Source organism: Pseudophryne corroboree, chromosome 7, assembly GCF_028390025.1.
Source record: "Pseudophryne corroboree isolate aPseCor3 chromosome 7, aPseCor3.hap2, whole genome shotgun sequence".
NCBI lineage: Eukaryota > Metazoa > Chordata > Amphibia > Anura > Myobatrachidae > Pseudophryne > Pseudophryne corroboree.
In genome coordinates this window covers 500342387-500370351 of record NC_086450.1, presented here as the reverse complement: position 1 = coordinate 500370351, position 27965 = coordinate 500342387, and the positions used below count along the sequence as shown (strand labels likewise).

General features: G+C 38.6%; 1 protein-coding gene across 4 annotated transcripts in view; it reads left to right on the top strand.

The window, feature by feature from the left end:
• Nucleotides 1–27965, top strand: part of SEZ6L2 (seizure related 6 homolog like 2) — a 174366-nt gene that overhangs the window by 117320 nt on the left and 29081 nt on the right. The window lies entirely within an intron of this gene.

Sequence of the window (27965 nt, the reverse complement as noted above, 5' to 3'; positions counted from 1 at the left end):
ATCTGTCTTTGTTATTAGTGATACGCATATTACATCTGTCCTGTTATTAGTTATAAGCACAATACATCTGCCCCTGTTGTTAGTGATACGCACATTACATCTGTCCCTGTTATTAGTGATACGCACATTACATCCGTCCCTGTTATTAGTGATACGCATATTACATCTGTCCCTGTTATTAGTGATACACATATTACATCTGTCCCCTGTTATTAGTGATAGGCACATTACATCTGTCCCTGTTATTAGTGATACGCACATTACATCTGTCCGTTATTAGTGATACGCACAGTATATCTGTCCCTGTTATTAGTGATATGCACAGTACATCTGTCCCTGTTATTAGTGATACGCACAGTACATCTGTCCCTGTTATTAGTGATACGCACAGTACATCTGTCCCGTTATTAGTGATACGACATTACATCTGTCCCCTGTTATTAGTGATACACACATTACATCTGTCCCGTTATTAGTGATACGACATTACATCTGTCCCCTGTTACTAGTGATACGCACAGTACATCTGTCTCTGTTATTAGTCATATGCAAATTACATCTGTCTCTGTTATTAGTGATATGCACATTATATCTGTCCTTGTTATTAGTGATACGCACAGTACATCTGTCCTGTTATTAGTAATACGCACATTACATCTGTCCCCTGTTATTAGTGATACACACATTACATCTGTCCTCTGTTGTTAGTGATACGCACATTACATTTGTCCTGTTATTAGTGATACTCACATTACATTTGTCCCCTGTTATTAGTGATACACACATTACATCTGTCCCTGTTATTAGTGATACAACATTACATCTGTCCCCGGTTATTAGTGATACGCACATTACATCTTCCCCTATTATTAGTAATACGCACATTACATCTGTCTTTGTTATTAGTGATACGCATATTACATCTGTCCCTGTTATTAGTAATACACATATTACATCTGTCCCCTGTTATTAGTGATATGCACATTACATCTGTCCCTGTTATTAGTGATACGCACATTACATCCGTCCCTGTTATTAGTGATACGCATATTACATCTGTCCCTGTTATTAGTGATACGCATATTACATCTGTCCCTGTTATTAGTAATACACATATTACATCTGTCCCCTGTTATTAGTGATATGCACATTACATCTGTCCCTGTTATTAGTGATACGCACATTACATCTGTCCGTTATTAGTGATACGCACAGTACATCTGTCCCTGTTATTAGTGATACGCACATTACATCTGTCCGTTATTAGTGATATGCACAGTATATCTGTCCCTGTTATTAGTGATATGCACAGTACATCTGTCCCTGTTATTAGTGATATGCACAGTACATCTGTCCCTGTTATTAGTGATACGCACAGTACATCTGTCCCTGTTATTAGTGATACGCACATTACATCTGTCCCCTGTTACTACTCTAGTGATACGCACATTACATCTCTCTCCTGTTATTAGTGATACGCATATTATATCTGTCCCCTGTTATTTGTGATACGCACATTACAGCTGCACGTTATTAGTAATACGCACAGTACATCTGTCCCGTTATTAGTGGTACGCACAGTACATCTGTCCCTGTTATTAGTGATACGCACATTGCATCTGTCCCCTATTATTAGTGATACACACATTACATCTGCCCCGTTATTAGTGATACGACATTACATCTGTCCCCTGTTATTAGTGATGTGCACATTACATCTGTCCCCTGTTATTAGTGATACGCACATTACATCTGTCCCCTGTTATTATTGATATGCACATTACATCTGTCCCCTGTTATTAGTGATATGCACATTACATCTGTCCCTGTTATTAGTGATAAGCACATTACATCTGTCCGTTAATAGTGATACGCACAGTACATCTGTCCCGTTATTAGTAGTACGGACAGTACATCTGTCCCTGTTGTTAGTGATATGCATAGTACATCTGTCCTTGTTATTAGTGATACACACAGTACATCAGTCCCTGTTATTAGTGATACGCACATTACATCTGTCCCCTGTTATTAGTGATACACACATTACATCTGTTCCCTATTATTAGTGATACGCACATTACATCTGTCCCCTGTTATTAGTGATACGCACATTACATCTGTCCCCTGTTATTAGTGATACGCACAGTACATCTGTCTCTGTTATTAGTGATATGCACATTAACGCTGTCCCCAGTTATTAGTGATATGCACATTACATCTGTCACTGTTAGTGATACGCATAGTACATCTGTCCTTGTTATTAGTGATACGCACAGTACATCTGTCCGGTTATTAGTAATATGCACATTACATCTGTCCCTTTTTTTAGTAATACGCACATTACATCTATCCCTGTTATTAGTGATATGCACATTACATCTGTCCCGTTATTAGTGATACACACATTACATTTGTCCCCTGTTATTAGTGATACGACATTACATCTGTCCCCTGTTATTAGTGATAAGCACATTACATCTGTCCCCTATTATTAGTGATACACACATTACATCTGTCCCCTGTTATTAGTGATACACGCATTACATCTATCCCCATTACATCTATCCCCCATTACATCTGTCCCCTGTTATTAGTGATACGCACATTACATCTGTCCCGTTATTAGTGATACGCATATTACATCTGTCCCCTGTTATTAGTGATACACACATTACATCTGTCCCGTTATTAGTGATACGACATTACATCTGTCCCCTGTTACTAGTGATACGCACAGTACATCTGTCTCTGTTATTAGTCATATGCACATTACATCTGTCTCTGTTATTAGTGATATGCACATTATATCTGTCCCCAGTTATTAGTGATATGCACATTACATCTGTCCTTGTTATTAGTGATACGCACAGTACATCTGTCCTGTTATTAGTAATACGCACATTACATCTGTCCCCTGTTATTAGTGATACACACATTACATCTGTCCTCTGTTGTTAGTGATACGCACATAACATCTGTCCCGTTATTAGTGATACGCACATTACATTTGTCCCCTGTTATTAGTGATACACACATTACATCTGTCCCTGTTATTAGTGATACAACATTACATCTGTCCCCTGTTATTAGTGATGGACACATTACATCTGTCCCCTGTTATTAGTGATACGCACATTACATCTTCCCCTATTATTAGTAATACACACATTACATCTGTCCCCTGTTATTAGTGATAGACACATTACATCTGTCCCCTGTTATTAGTGATACGCACAGTACATCTGTCTTTGTTATTAGTGATACGCATATTACATCTGTCCTGTTATTAGTTATAAGCACAATACATCTGCCCCTGTTGTTAGTGATACGCACATTACATCTGTCCCTGTTATTAGTGATACGCACATTACATCCGTCCCTGTTATTAGTGATACGCATATTACATCTGTCCCTGTTATTAGTGATACACATATTACATCTGTCCCCTGTTATTAGTGATATGCACATTACATCTGTCCCTGTTATTAGTGATACGCACATTACATCTGTCCGTTATTAGTGATACGCACAGTATATCTGTCCCTGTTATTAGTGATATGCACAGTACATCTGTCCCTGTTATTAGTGATATGCACATTACATCTGTCCCCTTATTAGTAATACGCACATTACATCTGTCCCCTGTTACTACTCTAGTGATACGCACATTACATCTCTCTCCTGTTATTAGTGATACGCATATTATATCTGTCCCCTGTTATTTGTGATACGCACATTACAGCTGCACGTTATTAGTAATACGCACAGTACATCTGTCCCGTTATTAGTGGTACGCACAGTACATCTGTCCGTTATTAGTGATACGCATAGTACATCTGTCCCTGTTATTAGTGATACGCACATTACATCTGTCCGTTATTAGTGATACGCACAGTATATCTGTCCCTGTTATTAGTGATATGCACAGTACATCTGTCCCTGTTATTAGTGATATGCACAGTACATCTGTCCCTGTTATTAGTGATACGCACAGTACATCTGTCCCTGTTATTAGTGATACGCACATTACATCTGTCCCCTGTTACTACTCTAGTGATACGCACATTACATCTCTCTCCTGTTATTAGTGATACGCATATTATATCTGTCCCCTGTTATTTGTGATACGCACATTACAGCTGCACGTTATTAGTAATACGCACAGTACATCTGTCCCGTTATTAGTGGTACGCACAGTACATCTGTCCCTGTTATTAGTGATACGCACATTGCATCTGTCCCCTATTATTAGTGATACACACATTACATCTGTCCCGTTATTAGTGATACGACATTACATCTGTCCCCTGTTATTAGTGATGTGCACATTACATCTGTCCCCTGTTATTAGTGATACGCACATTACATCTGTCCCCTGTTATTATTGATATGCACATTACATCTGTCCCCTGTTATTAGTGATATGCACATTACATCTGTCCCTGTTATTAGTGATAAGCACATTACATCTGTCCGTTAATAGTGATACGCACAGTACATCTGTCCCGTTATTAGTAGTACGCACAGTACATCTGTCCCTGTTGTTAGTGATATGCATAGTACATCTGTCCTTGTTATTAGTGATACACACAGTACATCAGTCCCTGTTATTAGTGATACGCACATTACATCTGTCCCGTTATTAGTGATACGCACATTACATCTGTCCCCTGTTATTAGTGATACACACATTACATCTGTTCCCTATTATTAGTGATACGCACATTACATCTGTCCCCTGTTATTAGTGATACGCACATTACATCTGTCCCCTGTTATTAGTGATATGCACATTACATCTGTCCCCTGTTATTAGTGATACGCACAGTACATCTGTCTCTGTTATTAGTGATATGCACATTAACGCTGTCCCCAGTTATTAGTGATATGCACATTACATCTGTCACTGTTAGTGATACGCATAGTACATCTGTCCTTGTTATTAGTGATACGCACAGTACATCTGTCCGGTTATTAGTAATATGCACATTACATCTGTCCCTTTTTTTAGTAATACGCACATTACATCTATCCCTGTTATTAGTGATATGCACATTACATCTGTCCCGTTATTAGTGATACACACATTACATTTGTCCCCTGTTATTAGTGATACACACATTACATCTGTCCCTGTTATTAGTGATACGACATTACATCTGTCCCCTGTTTTTAGTGATAAGCACATTACATCTGTCCCCTATTATTAGTGATACACACATTACATCTGTCCCCTGTTATTAGTGATACACGCATTACATCTGTCCCCTGTTACCAGTGATACGCACAGTATGTCTGTCTATATTATTAGTGATACGCACATTACATCTGTCCGTTATTAGTGATACGTATAGTACATCTGTCCTTGTTATTAGTGATACGCACATTACATCTGTCCCGTTATTAGTCATACACACATTACATCTGTCCACTTTTATTAGTGGTACGCACAGTACATCTGTCCCCTGTTATTAGTGATAAGCATAGTACATCTGTCCTTGTTATTAGTGATGCGCACATTACATCTGTCCCCTGTTATTAGTGATACGCACATTACATCTGTCCCGTTATTAGTGATACGCATATTACATCTGTCCCCTGTTATTAGTGATACACACATTACATCTGTCCCGTTATTAGTGATACGACATTACATCTGTCCCCTGTTACTAGTGATACGCACCGTACATCTGTCTCTGTTATTAGTCATATGCACATTACATCTGTCTCTGTTATTAGTGATATGCACATTATATCTGTCCCCAGTTATTAGTGATATGCACATTACATCTGTCCTTGTTATTAGTGATACGCACAGTACATCTGTCCAGTTATTAGTAATACGCACATTACATCTGTCCCCTGTTATTAGTGATACACACATTACATCTGTCCTCTGTTGTTAGTGATACGCACATAACATCTGTCCCGTTATTAGTGATACGCACATTACATTTGTCCCCTGTTATTAGTGATACACACATTACATCTGTCCCTGTTATTAGTGATACAACATTACATCTGTCCCCTGTTATTAGTGATAGACACATTACATCTGTCCCCTGTTATTAGTGATACGCACATTACATCTTCCCCTATTATTAGTAATACACACATTACATCTGTCCCCTGTTATTAGTGATAGACACATTACATCTGTCCCCTGTTATTAGTGATACGCACAGTACATCTGTCTTTGTTATTAGTGATACGCATATTACATCTGTCCTGTTATTAGTTATAAGCACAATACATCTGCCCCTGTTGTTAGTGATACGCACATTACATCTGTCCCTGTTATTAGTGATACGCACATTACATCCGTCCCTGTTATTAGTGATACGCATATTACATCTGTCCCTGTTATTAGTGATACACATATTACATCTGTCCCCTGTTATTAGTGATAGGCACATTACATCTGTCCCTGTTATTAGTGATACGCACATTACATCTGTCCGTTATTAGTGATACGCACAGTATATCTGTCCCTGTTATTAGTGATATGCACAGTACATCTGTCCCTGTTATTAGTGATACGCACAGTACATCTGTCCCTGTTATTAGTGATACGCACAGTACATCTGTCCCGTTATTAGTGATACGACATTACATCTGTCCCCTCTTATTAGTGATACACACATTACATCTGTCCCGTTATTAGTGATACGACATTACATCTGTCCCCTGTTACTAGTGATACGCACAGTACATCTGTCTCTGTTATTAGTCATATGCAAATTACATCTGTCTCTGTTATTAGTGATATGCACATTATATCTGTCCTTGTTATTAGTGATACGCACAGTACATCTGTCCTGTTATTAGTAATACGCACATTACATCTGTCCCCTGTTATTAGTGATACACACATTACATCTGTCCTCTGTTGTTAGTGATACGCACATTACATTTGTCCTGTTATTAGTGATACTCACATTACATTTGTCCCCTGTTATTAGTGATACACACATCACATCTGTCCCTGTTATTAGTGATACAACATTACATCTGTCCCCGGTTATTAGTGATACGCACATTACATCTTCCCCTATTATTAGTAATACGCACATTACATCTGTCTTTGTTATTAGTGATACGCATATTACATCTGTCCCTGTTATTAGTAATACACATATTACATCTGTCCCCTGTTATTAGTGATATGCACATTACATCTGTCCCTGTTATTAGTGATACGCACATTACATCCGTCCCTGTTATTAGTGATATGCACATTACATCTGTCCCTGTTATTAGTGATACGCACATTACATCTGTCCGTTATTAGTGATATGCACAGTACATCTGTCCCTGTTATTAGTGATACGCACATTACATCTGTCCGTTATTAGTGATATGCACAGTATATCTGTCCCTGTTATTAGTGATATGCACAGTACATCTGTCCCTGTTATTAGTGATATGCACAGTACATCTGTCCCTGTTATTAGTGATACGCACAGTACATCTGTCCCTGTTATTAGTGATACGCACATTACATCTGTCCCCTGTTACTACTCTAGTGATACGCACATTGCATCTCTCTCCTGTTATTAGTGATACGCATATTATATCTGTCCCCTGTTATTTGTGATACGCACATTACAGCTGCACGTTATTAGTAATACGCACAGTACATCTGTCCCGTTATTAGTGGTACGCACAGTACATCTGTCCCTGTTATTAGTGATACGCACATTGCATCTGTCCCCTATTATTAGTGATACACACATTACATCTGTCCCGTTATTAGTGATACGACATTACATCTGTCCCCTGTTATTAGTGATGTGCACATTACATCTATCCCCTGTTATTAGTGATACGCACATTACATCTGTCCCTGTTATTATTGATATGCACATTACATCTGTCCCCTGTTATTAGTGATATGCACATTACATCTGTCCCTGTTATTAGTGATAAGCACATTACATCTGTCCGTTAATAGTGATACGCACAGTACATCTGTCCCGTTATTAGTAGTACGCACAGTACATCTGTCCCTGTTGTTAGTGATATGCATAGTACATCTGTCCTTGTTATTAGTGATACACACAGTACATCAGTCCCTGTTATTAGTGATACGCACATTACATCTGTCCCCTGTTATTAGTGATACACACATTACATCTGTTCCCTATTATTAGTGATACGCACATTACATCTGTCCCCTGTTATTAGTGATACGCACATTACATCTGTCCCCTGTTATTAGTGATACGCACAGTACATCTGTCTCTGTTATTAGTGATATGCACATTAACGTTGTCCCCAGTTATTAGTGATATGCACATTACATCTGTCACTGTTAGTGATACGCATAGTACATCTGTCCTTGTTATTAGTGATACGCACAGTACATCTGTCCGGTTATTAGTAATATGCACATTACATCTGTCCCTTTTTTTAGTAATACGCACATTACATCTATCCCTGTTATTAGTGATATGCACATTACATCTGTCCCGTTATTAGTGATACACACATTACATTTGTCCCCTGTTATTAGTGATACACACATTACATCTGTCCCTGTTATTAGTGATACGACATTACATCTGTCCCCTGTTATTAGTGATAAGCACATTACATCTGTCCCCTATTATTAGTGATACACACATTACATCTGTCCCCTGTTATTAGTGATACACGCATTACATCTGTCCCCTGTTACTAGTGATACGCACAGTATGTCTGTCTATATTATTAGTGATACGCACATTACATCTGTCCTGTTATTAGTTATAAGCACAATACATCTGTCCCTGTTATTAGTGATACGCACATTACATCTGTCCCTGTTATTAGTGATACGCATATTACATCTGTCCCTGTTATTAGTGATACGCACATTACATCTGTCCCCTGTTATTAGTGATACGCAAATTACATCTGTCCACTTTTATTTGTGATACGCACATTACATCTGTCCGTTATTAGTGATACGTATAGTACATCTGTCCTTGTTATTAGTGATACGCACATTACATCTGTCCCGTTATTAGTCATACACACATTACATCTGTACCCTGTTATTAGTGATACGCACACTACATCTGTCCCGTTATTAGTGATACGCAAATTACATCTGTCCACTTTTATTAGTGGTACGCACAGTACATCTGTCCCCTGTTATTAGTGATAAGCATAGTACATCTGTCCTTGTTATTAGTGATGCGCACATTACATCTGTCCCCTGTTATTAGTGATACGCACATTACATCTGTCCCGTTATTAGTGATACGCATATTACATCTGTCCCCTGTTATTAGTGATACACACATTACATCTGTCCCGTTATTAGTGATACGACATTACATCTGTCCCCTGTTACTAGTGATACGCACAGTACATCTGTCTCTGTTATTAGTCATATGCACATTACATCTGTCTCTGTTATTAGTGATATGCACATTATATCTGTCCCCAGTTATTAGTGATATGCACATTACATCTGTCCTCTGTTGTTAGTGATACGCACATAACATCTGTCCCGTTATTAGTGATACGCACATTACATTTGTCCCCTGTTATTAGTGATACACACATTACATCTGTCCCTGTTATTAGTGATACAACATTACATCTGTCCCCTGTTATTAGTGATGGACACATTACATCTGTCCCGTTATTAGTGATACGCACATTACATCTTCCCCTATTATTAGTAATACACACATTACATCTGTCCCCTGTTATTAGTGATAGACACATTACATCTGTCCCCTGTTATTAGTGATACGCACAGTACATCTGTCTTTGTTATTAGTGATACGCATATTACATCTGTCCTGTTATTAGTTATAAGCACAATACATCTGCCCCTGTTGTTAGTGATACGCACATTACATCTGTCCCTGTTATTAGTGATACGCACATTACATCCGTCCCTGTTATTAGTGATACGCATATTACATCTGTCCCTGTTATTAGTGATACACATATTACATCTGTCCCCTGTTATTAGTGATATGCACATTACATCTGTCCCTGTTATTAGTGATACGCACATTACATCTGTCCGTTATTAGTGATACGCACAGTATATCTGTCCCTGTTATTAGTGATATGCACAGTACATCTGTCCCTGTTATTAGTGATATGCACATTACATCTGTCCCCTTATTAGTAATACGCACATTACATCTGTCCCCTGTTACTACTCTAGTGATACGCACATTACATCTCTCTCCTGTTATTAGTGATACGCATATTATATCTGTCCCCTGTTATTTGTGATACGCACATTACAGCTGCACGTTATTAGTAATACGCACAGTACATCTGTCCCGTTATTAGTGGTACGCACAGTACATCTGTCCGTTATTAGTGATACGCATAGTACATCTGTCCCTGTTATTAGTGATACGCACATTACATCTGTCCCATGTTATTAGTGATACACACATTGCATCTGTCCCCTATTATTAGTGATACACACATTACATCTGTCCCGTTATTAGTGATACGACATTACATCTGTCCCCTGTTATTAGTGATATGCACATTACATCTGTCCCCTGTTATTAGTGATACACACATGACATCTGTCCCCTGTTATTATTGATATGCACATTACATATGTCCCCTGTTATTAGTGATATGCACATTACATCTGTCCCTGTTATTAGTGATACGCACATTACATCTGTCCCCTGTTATTAGTGATATGCACATTACATCTGTCCCCTGTTATTAGTGATATGCACATTACATCTGTCACTGTTAGTGATACGCATAGTACATCTGTCCTTGTTATTAGTGATACGCACAGTACATCTGTCCGGTTATTAGTAATATGCACATTACATCTGTCCCTTTTGTTAGTAATACGCACATTACATCTATCCCTGTTATTAGTGATATGCACATTACATCTGTCCCATTATTAGTGATACACACATTACATTTGTCCCCTGTTATTAGTGATACGACATTACATCTGTCCCCTGTTATTAGTGATAAGCACATTACATCTGTCCCCTATTATTAGTGATACACACATTACATCTGTCCCCTGTTATTAGTGATACACGCATTACATCTGTCCCCTGTTACTAGTGATACGCACAGTATGTCTGTCTATATTATTAGTGATACGCACATTACATCTGTCCTGTTATTAGTTATAAGCACAATACATCTGTCCCTGTTATTAGTGATACGCACATTACATCTGTCCCTGTTATTAGTGATACGCATATTACATCTGTCCCTGTTATTAGTGATACGCACATTACATCTGTCCCCTGTTATTAGTGATACGCAAATTACATCTGTCCACTTTTATTTGTGATACGCACATTACATCTGTCCGTTATTAGTGATACGTATAGTACATCTGTCCTTGTTATTAGTGATACGCACATTACATCTGTCCCGTTATTAGTCATACACACATTACATCTGTACCCTGTTATTAGTGATACGCACACTACATCTGTCCCGTTATTAGTGATACGCAAATTACATCTGTCCACTTTTATTAGTGGTACGCACAGTACATCTGTCCCCTGTTATTAGTGATAAGCATAGTACATCTGTCCTTGTTATTAGTGATGCGCACATTACATCTGTCCCCTGTTATTAGTGATACGCACATTACATCTGTCCCGTTATTAGTGATACGCATATTACATCTGTCCCCTGTTATTAGTGATACACACATTACATCTGTCCCGTTATTAGTGATACGACATTACATCTGTCCCCTGTTACTAGTGATACGCACAGTACATCTGTCTCTGTTATTAGTCATATGCACATTACATCTGTCTCTGTTATTAGTGATATGCACATTATATCTGTCCCCAGTTATTAGTGATATGCACATTACATCTGTCCTCTGTTGTTAGTGATACGCACATAACATCTGTCCCGTTATTAGTGATACGCACATTACATTTGTCCCCTGTTATTAGTGATACACACATTACATCTGTCCCTGTTATTAGTGATACAACATTACATCTGTCCCCTGTTATTAGTGATGGACACATTACATCTGTCCCGTTATTAGTGATACGCACATTACATCTGTCCCTGTTATTAGTGATACGCACATTACATCCGTCCCTGTTATTAGTGATACGCATATTACATCTGTCCCCTGTTATTAGTGATATGCACATTACATCTGTCCCTGTTATTAGTGATACGCACATTACATCTGTCCGTTATTAGTGATACGCACAGTATATCTGTCCCTGTTATTAGTGATATGCACAGTACATCTGTCCCTGTTATTAGTGATATGCACATTACATCTGTCCCCTTATTAGTAATACGCACATTACATCTGTCCCCTGTTACTACTCTAGTGATACGCACATTACATCTCTCTCCTGTTATTAGTGATACGCATATTATATCTGTCCCCTGTTATTTGTGATACGCACATTACAGCTGCACGTTATTAGTAATACGCACAGTACATCTGTCCCGTTATTAGTGGTACGCACAGTACATCTGTCCGTTATTAGTGATACGCATAGTACATCTGTCCCTGTTATTAGTGATACGCACATTACATCTGTCCCATGTTATTAGTGATACACACATTGCATCTGTCCCCTATTATTAGTGATACACACATTACATCTGTCCCGTTATTAGTGATACGACATTACATCTGTCCCCTGTTATTAGTGATATGCACATTACATCTGTCCCCTGTTATTAGTGATACACACATGACATCTGTCCCCTGTTATTATTGATATGCACATTACATATGTCCCCTGTTATTAGTGATATGCACATTACATCTGTCCCTGTTATTAGTGATACGCACATTACATCTGTCCCCTGTTATTAGTGATATGCACATTACATCTGTCCCCTGTTATTAGTGATATGCACATTACATCTGTCACTGTTAGTGATACGCATAGTACATCTGTCCTTGTTATTAGTGATACGCACAGTACATCTGTCCGGTTATTAGTAATATGCACATTACATCTGTCCCTTTTGTTAGTAATACGCACATTACATCTATCCCTGTTATTAGTGATATGCACATTACATCTGTCCCATTATTAGTGATACACACATTACATTTGTCCCCTGTTATTAGTGATACACACATTACATCTGTCCCTGTTATTAGTGATACGACATTACATCTGTCCCCTGTTATTAGTGATAAGCACATTACATCTGTCCCCTATTATTAGTGATACACACATTACATCTGTCCCCTGTTATTAGTGATACACGCATTACATCTGTCCCCTGTTACTAGTGATACGCACAGTATGTCTGTCTATATTATTAGTGATATGCACATTACATCTGTCCTGTTATTAGTTATAAGCACAATACATCTGCCCCTGTTATTAGTGATACGCACATTACATCTGTCCCTGTTATTAGTGATACGCATATTACATCTGTCCCTGTTATTAGTGATACGCACATTACATCTGTCCCCTGTTATTAGTGATACGCACATAACATCTGTCCCCTGTTATTAGTGATACGCACATTACATCTGTCCTGTTATTAGTGATACGCACGTTACATCGGTCCGTTATTAGTGATACAACAGTATATCTGTCCCTGTTATTAGTGATACACACAGTACATCTGTCCCTGTTATTAGTGATATGCACAGTACATCTGTCCTTGTTATTAGTGATATGCACATTACATCTGTCCCGTTATAAGTAATACGCACATTACATCTGTCCCCTGTTACTTGTGATACGCACACTATATCTGTCCCGTTATTAGTGGTACGCACATTACATCTGTCCCCTGTTATTAGTGATACGCACATTACATCTGTTCCCTGTTATTTGTGATACGCACATTACATCTCTCCGTTATTAGTGAAACACACAGTACATCTGTCCCTGTTATAGTGGTACGCACAGTACATCTGTCCGTTATTAGTGATACGCATAGTACATCTGTCCTTGTTATTAGTGATACACACAGTACATCTTTCCCTGTTATTAGTGATACACACATTACATCTGTCCCTGTTATTAGTGATACGCACATTACATCTGTCCCCTGTTATTAGTGATACGCACATTACATCTGTCCCTGTTATTAGTGATACGCACATTACATCTGTCCCTGTTATTAGTGATACACACATTACATCTGTCCCGTTATTAGTGATACACGCATTACATCTGTCCCATTATTAGTGATACGCACATTACATCTGTCCCATTATTAGTGATACGCACATTACATCTGTCCCTGTTATTTGTGATATGCACAGTACATCTGTCCCTGATTATTAATGATATGCACAGTACACCTGTCCCTGTTATTAGTGATATGCACATCACATCTGTCCCTGTTATTAGTGATACGCACATTACATCTGCCCCTATTATTAGTGATACACACATTACATCTGTCCCCTATTATTAGTGATACGCACATTATATCTGTCCACTGTTATTAGTGATACCCACAGTACATCTGTCCCTGTTATTAGTGATATGCACAGTACATCTGTCCCCTGTTATTAGTGATAAGCACAATACATCTGCCCCTGTTATTAGTGATACACACATTACATCTGTCCCTGTTATTAGTGATACGCACATTATATCTGTCCCCTGTTATTAGTGATATGCACAGTACATCTGTTCCCTGTTATTAGTGATACGCACATTAAATCTGTCCCTGTTATTAGTGATAAGCACAATACACCTGTCCCTGTTATTAGTGATACACACAATACATCTGCCCGTTATAAGTGATACACACATTACATCTGTCCCTGTTATTAGTGATACGCACATTGGCCCTCATTCCGAGTTGTTCGCTCGTTCTTTTTCATCGCATCGCAGTGAAAATCCGCTTAGTACGAATGCGCAAAGTTCGCACTGCGACTGCGCCAAGTAACTTTACTATGAAGAAAGTATTTTTACTCACGGCTTTTTCTTCGCTCCGGCGATCGTAATGTGATTGACAGGAAATGGGTGTTACTGGGCGGAAACACGGCGTTTCAGGGGCGTGTGGCTGAAAACGCTACCGTTTCCGGAAAAAACGCAGGAGTGGCCGGAGAAACGGTGGGAGTGCCTGGGCGAACGCTGGGTGTGTTTGTGACGTCAACCAGGAACGACAAGCACTGAACTGATCGCACAGGCAGAGTAAGTCTGGAGCTACTCTGAAACTGCTAAGTAGTTAGTAATCGCAATATTGCGAATACATCGTTCGCAATTTTAAGAAGCTAAGATTCACTCCCAGTAGGCGGCGGCTTAGCGTGTGTAACTCTGCTAAATTCGCCTTGCGACCGATCAACTCGGAATGAGGGCCATTACATCTGTTCCTGTTATTAGTGATACGCATATTACATCTGTCCCTGTTATTAGTGATAAGCACATTACATCTGTCCCTGTTATTTGTTATATGCACATTACATCTTTCCCGTTATTAGTGATATGCACAAGACATTTCTCCCTGTTATTAGTGATACGCACATTACATCTGTCCCTGTTATTAGTGATATGCACATTACATCTGTCCCTTTTATTAGTGATACGCACAGTACATCTGTCCCTGTTATTAGTGATACGCACAGTACATCTGCCCCTATTATTAGTGATACACACATTACATCTGCCCCTATTATTAGTGATACGCACATTATATCTGTCCACTGTTATTAGTGATACCCACATTACATCTGTCCCTGTTATTAGTGATATGCACAGTACATCTGTCCCCTGTTATTAGTGATAAGCACAATACATCTGCCCCTGTTATTAGTGATACGCACATTACATCTGTCCCCTGTTAGTGATACGCATATTACATCTGTCTCCTGTTATTAGTGATACGCACATTACATCTGTCCCCTGTTATCAGTGATACACACATTACATCTGTACCTATTATTAGTGATAAGCAAATTACATCTGTCCCTGTTATTAGTGATACGCACAGTACATCTGTCCCTGTTATTAGTAATATGCACATTACATCTGTCCCGTTATTAGTAATACGCACATTACATCTGTCCCCTGTTATTAGTGATACGCACACTACATCTGTCCCGTTATTAGTGATACACACATTACATCTGTCCCCTGTTATTAGTGATACGCAAATTACATCTGTCCCATTATTAGTGATACGCACAGTACATCTGTCCCGTTCTTAGTGGTACGCACAGTGCATCTGTCCGTTATTAGTGATACGTATAGTACATCTGTCCTTGTTATTAGTGATATGCACATTACATCTGTACCCTGGTATTTGTTATACGCACATTACATCTGTCCGTTATTAGTGATACGCACATTACATCTGTCCCGTTATTAGTGGTACGCACAGTACATCTGTCCCCTGTTATTAGTGATACGCATAGTACATCTGTCCTTGTTATTAGTGATGCGCACATTACATCTGTCCCCTATTATTAGTGATACGCACATTACATCTGTCCCGTTATTAGTGATACGCATATTACATCTGTCCCCTATTATTAGTGATACACACATTACATCTGTCCCGTTATTAGTGATACAACATTACATCTGTCCCCTGTTATTAGTGATATGCATATTACATCTGTCCCCTATTATTAGTGATACACACATTACATCTGTCCCGTTATTAGTGATACGACATTACATCTGTCCCCTGTTACTAGTGATACGCACAGTACATCTGTCTCTGTTATTAGTCATATGCAAATTACATCTGTCTCTGTTATTAGTGATATGCACATTATATCTGTCCTTGTTATTAGTGATACGCACATTACATCTGTCCCCTGTTATTAGTGATACACACATTACATCTGTCCTCTGTTGTTAGTGATACGCACATTACATTTGTCCTGTTATTAGTGATACGCACATTACATTTGTCCCCTGTTATTAGTGATACACACATTACATCTGTCCCTGTTATTAGTGATACAACATTACATCTGTCCCCGGTTATTAGTGATACGCACATTACATCTTCCCCTATTATTAGTAATACGCACATTACATCTGTCTTTGTTATTAGTGATACGCATATTACATCTGTCCCTGTTATTAGTAATACACATATTACATCTGTCCCCTGTTATTAGTGATATGCACATTACATCTGTCCCTGTTATTAGTGATACGCACATTACATCCGTCCCTGTTATTAGTGATACGCATATTACATCTGTCCCTGTTATTAGTGATACGCATATTACATCTGTCCCTGTTATTAGTAATACACATATTACATCTGTCCCCTGTTATTAGTGATATGCACATTATATCTGTCCCTGTTATTAGTGATACGCACATTACATCTGTCCGTTATTAGTGATACGTACAGTATATCTGTCCCTGTTATTAGTGATATGCACAGTACATCTGTCCCTGTTATTAGTGATATGCACAGTACATCTGTCCCTGTTATTAGTGATACGCACAGTACATCTGTCCCTGTTATTAGTGATACGCACATTACATCTGTCCCCTGTTACTACTCTAGTGATACGCACATTACATCTCTCTCCTGTTATTAGTGATACGCATATTATATCTGTCCCCTGTTATTTGTGATACGCACATTACAGCTGCACGTTATTAGTAATACGCACAGTACATCTGTCCCGATATTAGTGGTACGCACAGTACATCTGTCCCTGTTATTAGTGATACGCACATTGCATCTGTCCCCTATTATTAGTGATACACACATTACATCTGTCCCGTTATTAGTGATACGACATTACACCTGTCCCCTGTTATTAGTGATGTGCACATTACATCTGTCCCCTGTTATTAGTGATACGCACATTACATCTGTCCCCTGTTATTATTGATATGCACATTACATCTGTCCCCTGTTATTAGTGATATGCACATTACATCTGTCCCTGTTATTAGTGATAAGCACATTACATCTGTCCGTTAATAGTGATACGCACAGTACATCTGTCCCGTTATTAGTAGTACGCACAGTACATCTGTCCCTGTTGTTAGTGATATGCATAGTACATCTGTCCTTGTTATTAGTGATACACACAGTACATCAGTCCCTGTTATTAGTGATACGCACATTACATCTGTCCCGTTATTAGTGATACGCACATTACATCTGTCCCCTGTTATTAGTGATACACACATTACATCTGTTCCCTATTATTAGTGATACGCACATTACATCTGTCCCCTGTTATTAGTGATACGCACATTACATCTGTCCCCTGTTATTAGTGATATGCACATTACATCTGTCCCCTGTTATTAGTGATACGCACAGTACATCTGTCTCTGTTATTAGTGATATGCACATTAACGCTGTCCCCAGTTATTAGTGATATGCACATTACATCTGTCACTGTTAGTGATACGCATAGTACATCTGTCCTTGTTATTAGTGATACGCACAGTACATCTGTCCGGTTATTAGTAATATGCACATTACATCTGTCCCTTTTTTTAGTAATACGCACATTACATCTATCCCTGTTATTAGTGATATGCACATTACATCTGTCCCGTTATTAGTGATACACACATTACATTTGTCCCCTGTTATTAGTGATACACACATTACATCTGTCCCCTGTTATTAGTGATAAGCACATTACATCTGTCCCCTATTATTAGTGATACACACATTACATCTGTCCCCTGTTATTAGTGATACACGCATTACATCTGTCCCCTGTTACTAGTGATACGCACAGTATGTCTGTCTATATTATTAGTGATACGCACATTACATCTGTCCTGTTATTAGTTATAAGCACAATACATCTGTCCCTGTTATTAGTGATACGCACATTACATCTGTCCCTGTTATTAGTGATACGCATATTACATCTGTCCCTGTTATTAGTGATACGCACATTACATCTGTCCCCTGTTATTAGTGATACGCACATTACATCTGTCCCGTTATTAGTGATACACACATTACATCTGTCCCCTGTTATTAGTGATACGCAAATTACATCTGTCCACTTTTATTTGTGATACGCACATTACATCTGTCCCGTTATTAGTCATACACACATTACATCTGTCCACTTTTATTAGTGGTACGCACAGTACATTTGTCCCCTGTTATTAGTGATAAGCATAGTACATCTGTCCTTGTTATTAGTGATGCGCACATTACATCTGTCCCCTGTTATTAGTGATACGCACATTACATCTGTCCCGTTATTAGTGATACGCATATTACATCTGTCCCCTGTTATTAGTGATACACACGTTACATCTGTCCCGTTATTAGTGATACGACATTACATCTGTCCCCTGTTACTAGTGATACGCACAGTACATCTGTCTCTGTTATTAGTCATATGCACATTACATCTGTCTCTGTTATTAGTGATATGCACATTATATCTGTCCCCAGTTATTAGTGATATGCACATTACATTGTTATTAGTGATACGCACAGTACATCTGTCCTGTTATTAGTAATACGCACATTACATCTGTCCCCTGTTATTAGTGATACACACATTACATCTGTCCTCTGTTGTTAGTGATACGCACATAACATCTGTCCCGTTATTAGTGATACGCACATTACATTTGTCCCCTGTTATTAGTGATACACACATTACATCTGTCCCTGTTATTAGTGATACAACATTGCATCTGTCCCCTGTTATTAGTGATACGCACATTACATCTTCCCCTATTATTAGTAATACACACATTACATCTGTCCCCTGTTATTAGTGATAGACACATTACATCTGTCCCCTGTTATTAGTGATACGCACAGTACATCTGTCTTTGTTATTAGTGATACGCATATTACATCTGTCCTGTTATTAGTTATAAGCACAATACATCTGCCCCTGTTGTTAGTGATACGCACATTACATCTGTCCCTGTTATTAGTGATACGCACATTACATCCGTCCCTGTTATTAGTGATACGCATATTACATCTGTCCCTGTTATTAGGGATACACATATTACATCTGTCCCCTGTTATTAGTGATATGCACATTACATCTGTCCCTGTTATTAGTGATACGCACATTACATCTGTCCGTTATTAGTGATACGCACAGTATATCTGTCCCTGTTATTAGTGATATGCACAGTACATCTGTCCCTGTTATTAGTGATACGCACAGTACATCTGTCCCTGTTATTAGTGATATGCACATTACATCTGTCCCCTTATTAGTAATACGCACATTACATCTGTCCCCTGTTACTACTCTAGTGATACGCACATTACATCTCTCTCCTGTTATTAGTGATACGCATATTATATCTGTCCCCTGTTATTTGTGATACGCACATTACAGCTGCACGTTATTAGTAATACGCACAGTACATCTGTCCCGTTATTAGTGGTACGCACAGTACATCTGTCCGTTATTAGTGATACGCATAGTACATCTGTCCCTGTTATTAGTGATACGCACATTACATCTGTCCCATGTTATTAGTGATACACACATTGCATCTGTCCCCTATTATTAGTGATACACACATTACATCTGTCCCGTTATTAGTGATACGACATTACATCTGTCCCCTGTTATTAGTGATATGCACATTACATCTGTCCCCTGTTATTAGTGATACACACATTACATCTGTCCCCTGTTATTATTGATATGCACATTACATCTGTCCCCTGTTATTAGTGATATGCACATTACATCTGTCCCTGTTATTAGTGATACGCACATTACATCTGTCCCCTGTTATTAGTGATATGCACATTACATCTGTCCCCTGTTATTAGTGATATGCACATTACATCTGTCACTGTTAGTGATACGCATAGTACATCTGTCCTTGTTATTAGTGATACGCACATTACATCTGTCCCTTTTGTTAGTAATACGCACATTACATCTATCCCTGTTATTAGTGATATGCACATTACATCTGTCCCGTTATTAGTGATACACACATTACATTTGTCCCCTGTTATTAGTGATACACACATTACATCTGTCCCTGTTATTAGTGATACGACATTACATCTGTCCCCTGTTATTAGTGATAAGCACATTACATCTGTCCCCTATTATTAGTGATACACACATTACATCTGTCCCCTGTTATTAGTGATACACGCATTACATCTGTCCCCTGTTACTAGTGATACGCACAGTATGTCTGTCTATATTATTAGTGATACGCACATTACATCTGTCCTGTTATTAGTTATAAGCACAATACATCTGCCCCTGTTATTAGTGATACGCACATTACATCTGTCCCTGTTATTAGTGATACGCATATTACATCTGTCCCTGTTATTAGTGATACGCACATTACATCTGTCCCCTGTTATTAGTGATACGCACATAACATCTGTCCCCTGTTATTAGTGATACGCACATTACATCTGTCCTGTTATTAGTGATACGCACGTTACATCGGTCCGTTATTAGTGATACAACAGTATATCTGTCCCTGTTATTAGTGATACACACAGTACATCTGTCCCTGTTATTAGTGATATGCACAGTACATCTGTCCTTGTTATTAGTGATATGCACATTACATCTGTCCCGTTATAAGTAATACGCACATTACATCTGTCCCCTGTTACTTGTGATACGCACACTATATCTGTCCCGTTATTAGTGGTACGCACATTACATCTGTCCCCTGTTATTAGTGATACGCACATTACATCTGTTCCCTGTTATTTGTGATACGCACATTACATCTCTCCGTTATTAGTGAAACACACAGTACATCTGTCCCTGTTATAGTGGTACGCACAGTACATCTGTCCGTTATTAGTGATACGCATAGTACATCTGTCCTTGTTATTAGTGATACGCACATTACATCTGTCCCTTTTGTTAGTAATACGCACATTACATCTATCCCTGTTATTAGTGATATGCACATTACATCTGTCCCGTTATTAGTGATACACACATTACATTTGTCCCCTGTTATTAGTGATACACACATTACATCTGTCCCTGTTATTAGTGATACGACATTACATCTGTCCCCTGTTATTAGTGATAAGCACATTACATCTGTCCCCTATTATTAGTGATACACACATTACATCTGTCCCCTGTTATTAGTGATACACGCATTACATCTGTCCCCTGTTACTAGTGATACGCACAGTATGTCTGTCTATATTATTAGTGATACGCACATTACATCTGTCCTGTTATTAGTTATAAGCACAATACATCTGCCCCTGTTATTAGTGATACGCACATTACATCTGTCCCTGTTATTAGTGATACGCATATTACATCTGTCCCTGTTATTAGTGATACGCACATTACATCTGTCCCCTGTTATTAGTGATACGCACATAACATCTGTCCCCTGTTATTAGTGATACGCACATTACATCTGTCCTGTTATTAGTGATACGCACGTTACATCGGTCCGTTATTAGTGATACAACAGTATATCTGTCCCTGTTATTAGTGATACACACAGTACATCTGTCCCTGTTATTAGTGATATGCACAGTACATCTGTCCTTGTTATTAGTGATATGCACATTACATCTGTCCCGTTATAAGTAATACGCACATTACATCTGTCCCCTGTTACTTGTGATACGCACACTATATCTGTCCCGTTATTAGTGGTACGCACATTACATCTGTCCCCTGTTATTAGTGATACGCACATTACATCTGTTCCCTGTTATTTGTGATACGCACATTACATCTCTCCGTTATTAGTGAAACACACAGTACATCTGTCCCTGTTATAGTGGTACGCACAGTACATCTGTCCGTTATTAGTGATACGCATAGTACATCTGTCCTTGTTATTAGTGATACACACAGTACATCTTTCCCTGTTATTAGTGGTACGCACAGTACATCTGTCCCCTGTTATTAGTGATACGCATAGTACATCTGTACTTGTTATTAGTGATGCGCACATTACATCTGTCCCCTGTTATTAGTGATACGCACATTACATCTGTCCCGTTATTAGTGATCCGCATATTACATCTGTTCCCTATTATTAGTGATACACACATTACATCTGTCCCGTTATTAGTGATACGACATTACATCTGTCCCCTGTTATTAGTGATATGCATATTACATCTGTTCCCTATTATTAGTGATACACACATTACATCTGTCCCGTTATTAGTGATACGACATTACATCTGTCCCCTGTTACTAGTGATACGCACAGTACATCTGTCTCTGTTATTAGTCATATGCACATTATATCTGTCTCTGTTATTAGTGATATGCACATTATATCTGTCCCCAGTTATTAATGATATGCACATTACATCTGTCCTTGTTATTAGTGATACGCACAGTACATCTGTCCTGTTATTAGTAATACGCACATTACATCTGTCCCCTGTTATTAGTGATACACACATTACATCTGTCCTCTGTTGTTAGTAATACGCACATTACATCTGTCCCGTTATTAGTGATACGCACATTACATTTGTCCCCTGTTATTAGTGATACACACATTACATCTGTCCCTGTTATTAGTGATACAACATTACATCTGTCCACGGTTATTAGTGATACGCACATTACATCTTCCCCTATTATTAGTAATACACACATTACATCTGTCCCCTGTTATTAGTGATAGACACATTACATCTGTCCCCTGTTATTAGTGATACGCACAGTACATCTGTCTTTGTTATTAGTGATACGCATATTACATCTATCCTGTTATTAGTTATAAGCACAATACATCTGCCCCTGTTGTTAGTGATACGCACATTACATCTGTCCCTGTTATTAGTGATACGCACATTACATCCGTCCCTGTTATTAGTGATACACACATTACATCTGTTTCCTGTTATTAGTGATATGCACATTACATCTGTCCCTGTTATTAGTGATACGCACATTACATCCATCCCTGTTATTAGTGATACGCATATTACATCTGTCCCTGTTATTAGTGATACACACATTACATCTGTCCCCTGTTATTAGTGATATGCACATTACATCTGTCCCTGTTATTAGTGATACGCACATTACATCTGTCGTTATTAGTGATACGCACAGTATATCTGTCCCTGTTATTAGTGATATGCACATTACATCTGTCCCTGTTATTAGTGATATGCACAGTACATCTGTCCCTGTTATTAGTGATACGCACAGTACATCTGTCCCTGTTATTAGTGATATGCACATTACATCTGTCCCCTTATTAGTAATACGCACATTACATCTGTCCCCTGTTACTACTCTAGTGATACGCACATTACATCTGTTTCCTGTTATTAGTGATACGCATATATCTGTCCCCTGTTATTTGTGATACGCACATTACAGCTGCACGTTATTAGTAATACGCACAGTACATCTGTCCCGTTATTAGTGGTACGCACAGTACATCTGTCCGTTATTAGTGATACGCATAGTACATCTGTCCCTGTTATTAGTGATACGCACATTACATCTGTCCCATGTTATTAGTGATACACACATTGCATCTGTCCCCTATTATTAGTGATACACACATTACATCTGTCCCGTTATTAGTGATACGACATTACATCTGTCCCCTGTTATTAGTGATATGCACATTACATCTGTCCCCTGTTATTAGTGATACACACATTACATCTGTCCCCTGTTATTAGTGATATGCACATTACATCTGTCCCCTGTTATTAGTGATATGCACATTACATCTGTCCCTGTTATTAGTGATACGCACATTACATCTGTCCCCTGTTAGGAAAAGGACTTAGGTGTCCTCATAGATAGCAAGCTAAGAAGTAGTATCCAAAGTAGGACTGCAGCAAAGAAGGCTAATAAGATATTAGCATGCATAAAACGGGGTATTGATGCTAGGGACGAGAGTATTATACTCCCGTTATATAAATCACTAGTGAGGCCACACCTTGAATACTGTGTACAGTTCTGGGCACCGTACTACAAAAAGGATATCCTGGAGCTTGAAAAGGTACAGAGGAGGGCGACCAAACTAATTAAGGGCATGGAGACGATGGAATACAAGGAAAGGCTTGAAAGACTAGGCATGTTTACATTGGAAAAGCGGAGACTAAGAGGGGATATGATCAACATCTACAAATATATAAGGGGACAATACACAGAGCTTGCGCGGGACCTGTTTTTGGTTAGATCAACACAGAGGACTCGTGGACACTCGCTCAGGTTAGAGGAGAGGAGATTCCGCACAATACAGCGTAAAGGCTTTTTCACGGTAAGGACAATACGTGTTTGGAATTCCCTGCCCGAGGGAGTTGTAATGGCGGAATCTGTCAACACCTTTAAGAATGGGTTAGATAAATTCCTATTGGAAAAGGATATCCAGGGGTATGGTGCATAGTCATGCATTATAGTTACTATAAATAGGGATAAAATGCAACGGCTGACAGCAGCATCAGTCAGAAATTTTAGTCAAATCATCATGCATAGGACACCACAAATAGGTTGAACTCGATGGACAATTGTCTTTTTTCAACCTCAGATACTATGTTACTATGTTACTAGTGATACGCACATTACATCCATCCCTGTTATTAGTGATACGCATATTACATCTGTCCCTGTTATTAGTGATACACACATTACATCTGTCCCCTGTTATTAGTGATATGCACATTACATCTGTCCCTGTTATTAGTGATACGCACATTACATCCATCCCTGTTATTAGTGATACGCATATTACATCTGTCCCTGTTATTAGTGATACACACATTACATCTGTCCCCTGTTATTAGTGATATGCACATTACATCTGTCCCTGTTATTAGTGATACGCACATTACATCTGTCCGTTATTAGTGATACGCACAGTATATCTGTCCCTGTTATTAGTGATATGCACATTACATCTGTCCCTGTTATTAGTGATATGCACAGTACATCTGTCCCTGTTATTAGTGATACGCACATTACATCTGTCCCGGTTATTAGTGATACGCACAGTACATCTGTCCCTGTTATTAGTGATATGCACATTACATCTGTCCCCTTATTAGTAATACGCACATTACATCTGTCCCTGTTATTAGTGATACGCACAGTACATCTGTCCCTGTTATTAGTGATATGCACATTACATCTGTCCCCTTATTAGTAATACGCACATTACATCTGTCCCTGTTATTAGTGATACGCACATTACATCTGTCCCTGTTATTAGTGATACGCACAGTACATCTGTCCCTGTTATTAGTGATATGCACATTACATCTGTCCCCTTATTAGTAATACGCACATTACATCTGTCCCCTGTTACTACTCTAGTGATACGCACATTACATCTGTCTCCTGTTATTAGTGATACGCATATTATATCTGTCCCCTGTTATTTGTGATACGCACATTACAGCTGCACGTTATTAGTAATACGCACAGTACATCTGTCCCGTTATTAGTGGTACGCACAGTACATCTGTCCGTTATTAGTGATACGCATAGTACATCTGTCCCTGTTATTAGTGATACGCACATTACATCTGTCCCATGTTATTAGTGATACACACATTGCATCTGTCCCCTATTATTAGTGATACACACATTACATCTGTCCCGTTATTAGTGATACAACATTACATCTGTCCCCTGTTATTAGTGATATGCACATTACATCTGTCCCCTGTTATTAGTGATATGCACATTACATCTGTCCCCTGTTATTAGTGATATGCACATTACATCTGTCCCTGTTATTAGTGATACGCACATTACATCTGTCCCCTGTTATTAGTGATATGCACATTACATCTGTCCCTGTTATTAGTGATACGCACAGTACATCTGTCCGTTAATAGTGATACGCACAGTACATCTGTCCCGTTATTAGTAGTACGCACAGTACATCTGTCCCTGTTGTTAGTGATATGCATAGTACATCTGTCCTTGTTATTAGTGATACACACAGTACATCTGTCCCTGTTATTAGTGATACGCACATTACATCTGTCCCCTTATTAGTGATACGCACATTACATCTGTCCCCTGTTATTAGTGATACACACATTACATCTGTTCCCTATTATTAGTGATACGCACATTACATCTGTCCCCTGTTATTAGTGATACGCACATTACACCTGTCCCCTGTTATTAGTGATACGCACAGTACATCTGTCTCTGTTATTAGTGATATGCACATTAACGCTGTCCCCAGTTATTAGTGATATGCACATTACATCTGTCACTGTTAGTGATACGCATAGTACATCTGTCCTTGTTATTAGTGATACGCACAGTACATCTGTCCCGTTATTAGTAATATGCACATTACATCTGTCCCTATTGTTAGTAATACGCACATTACATCTATCCCTGTTATTAGTGATATGCACATTACATCTGTCCCGTTATTAGTGATACACACATTATATTTGTCCCCTGTTATTAGTGATACACACATTACATCTGTCCCTGTTATTAGTGATACGACATTACATCTGTCCCCTGTTCTTAGTGATAAGCACATTACATCTGTCCCCTATTATTAGTGATACACATATTACATCTGTCCCCTGTTACTAGTGATACGCACAGTATGTCTTTCTATATTATTAGTGATACGCACATTACATCTGTCCTGTTATTAGTTATAAGCACAATACATCTGCCCCTGTTATTAATGATATGCACATTACATCTGTCCCTGTTATTAGTGATACGCATATTACATCTGTCCCTGTTATTAGTGATACGCGCATTACATCTGTCCCCTGTTATTAGTGATACGCACATAACATCTGTCCCCTGTTATTAGTGATACGCACATTACATCTGTCCTGTTATTAGTGATACGCACGTTACATCTGTCCCTGTTATTAGTGATATGCACAGTACATCTGTCCCTGTTATTAGTGATACGCACAGTACATCTGTCCCTGTTATTAGTGATATGCACATTACATCAGTCCCGTTATTAGTAATACGCACATTACATCTGTCCCCTGTTACTTGTGATACGCACACTATATCTGTCCCGTTATTAGTGGTACGCACATTACATCTGTCCCCTGTTATTAGTGATACGCACATT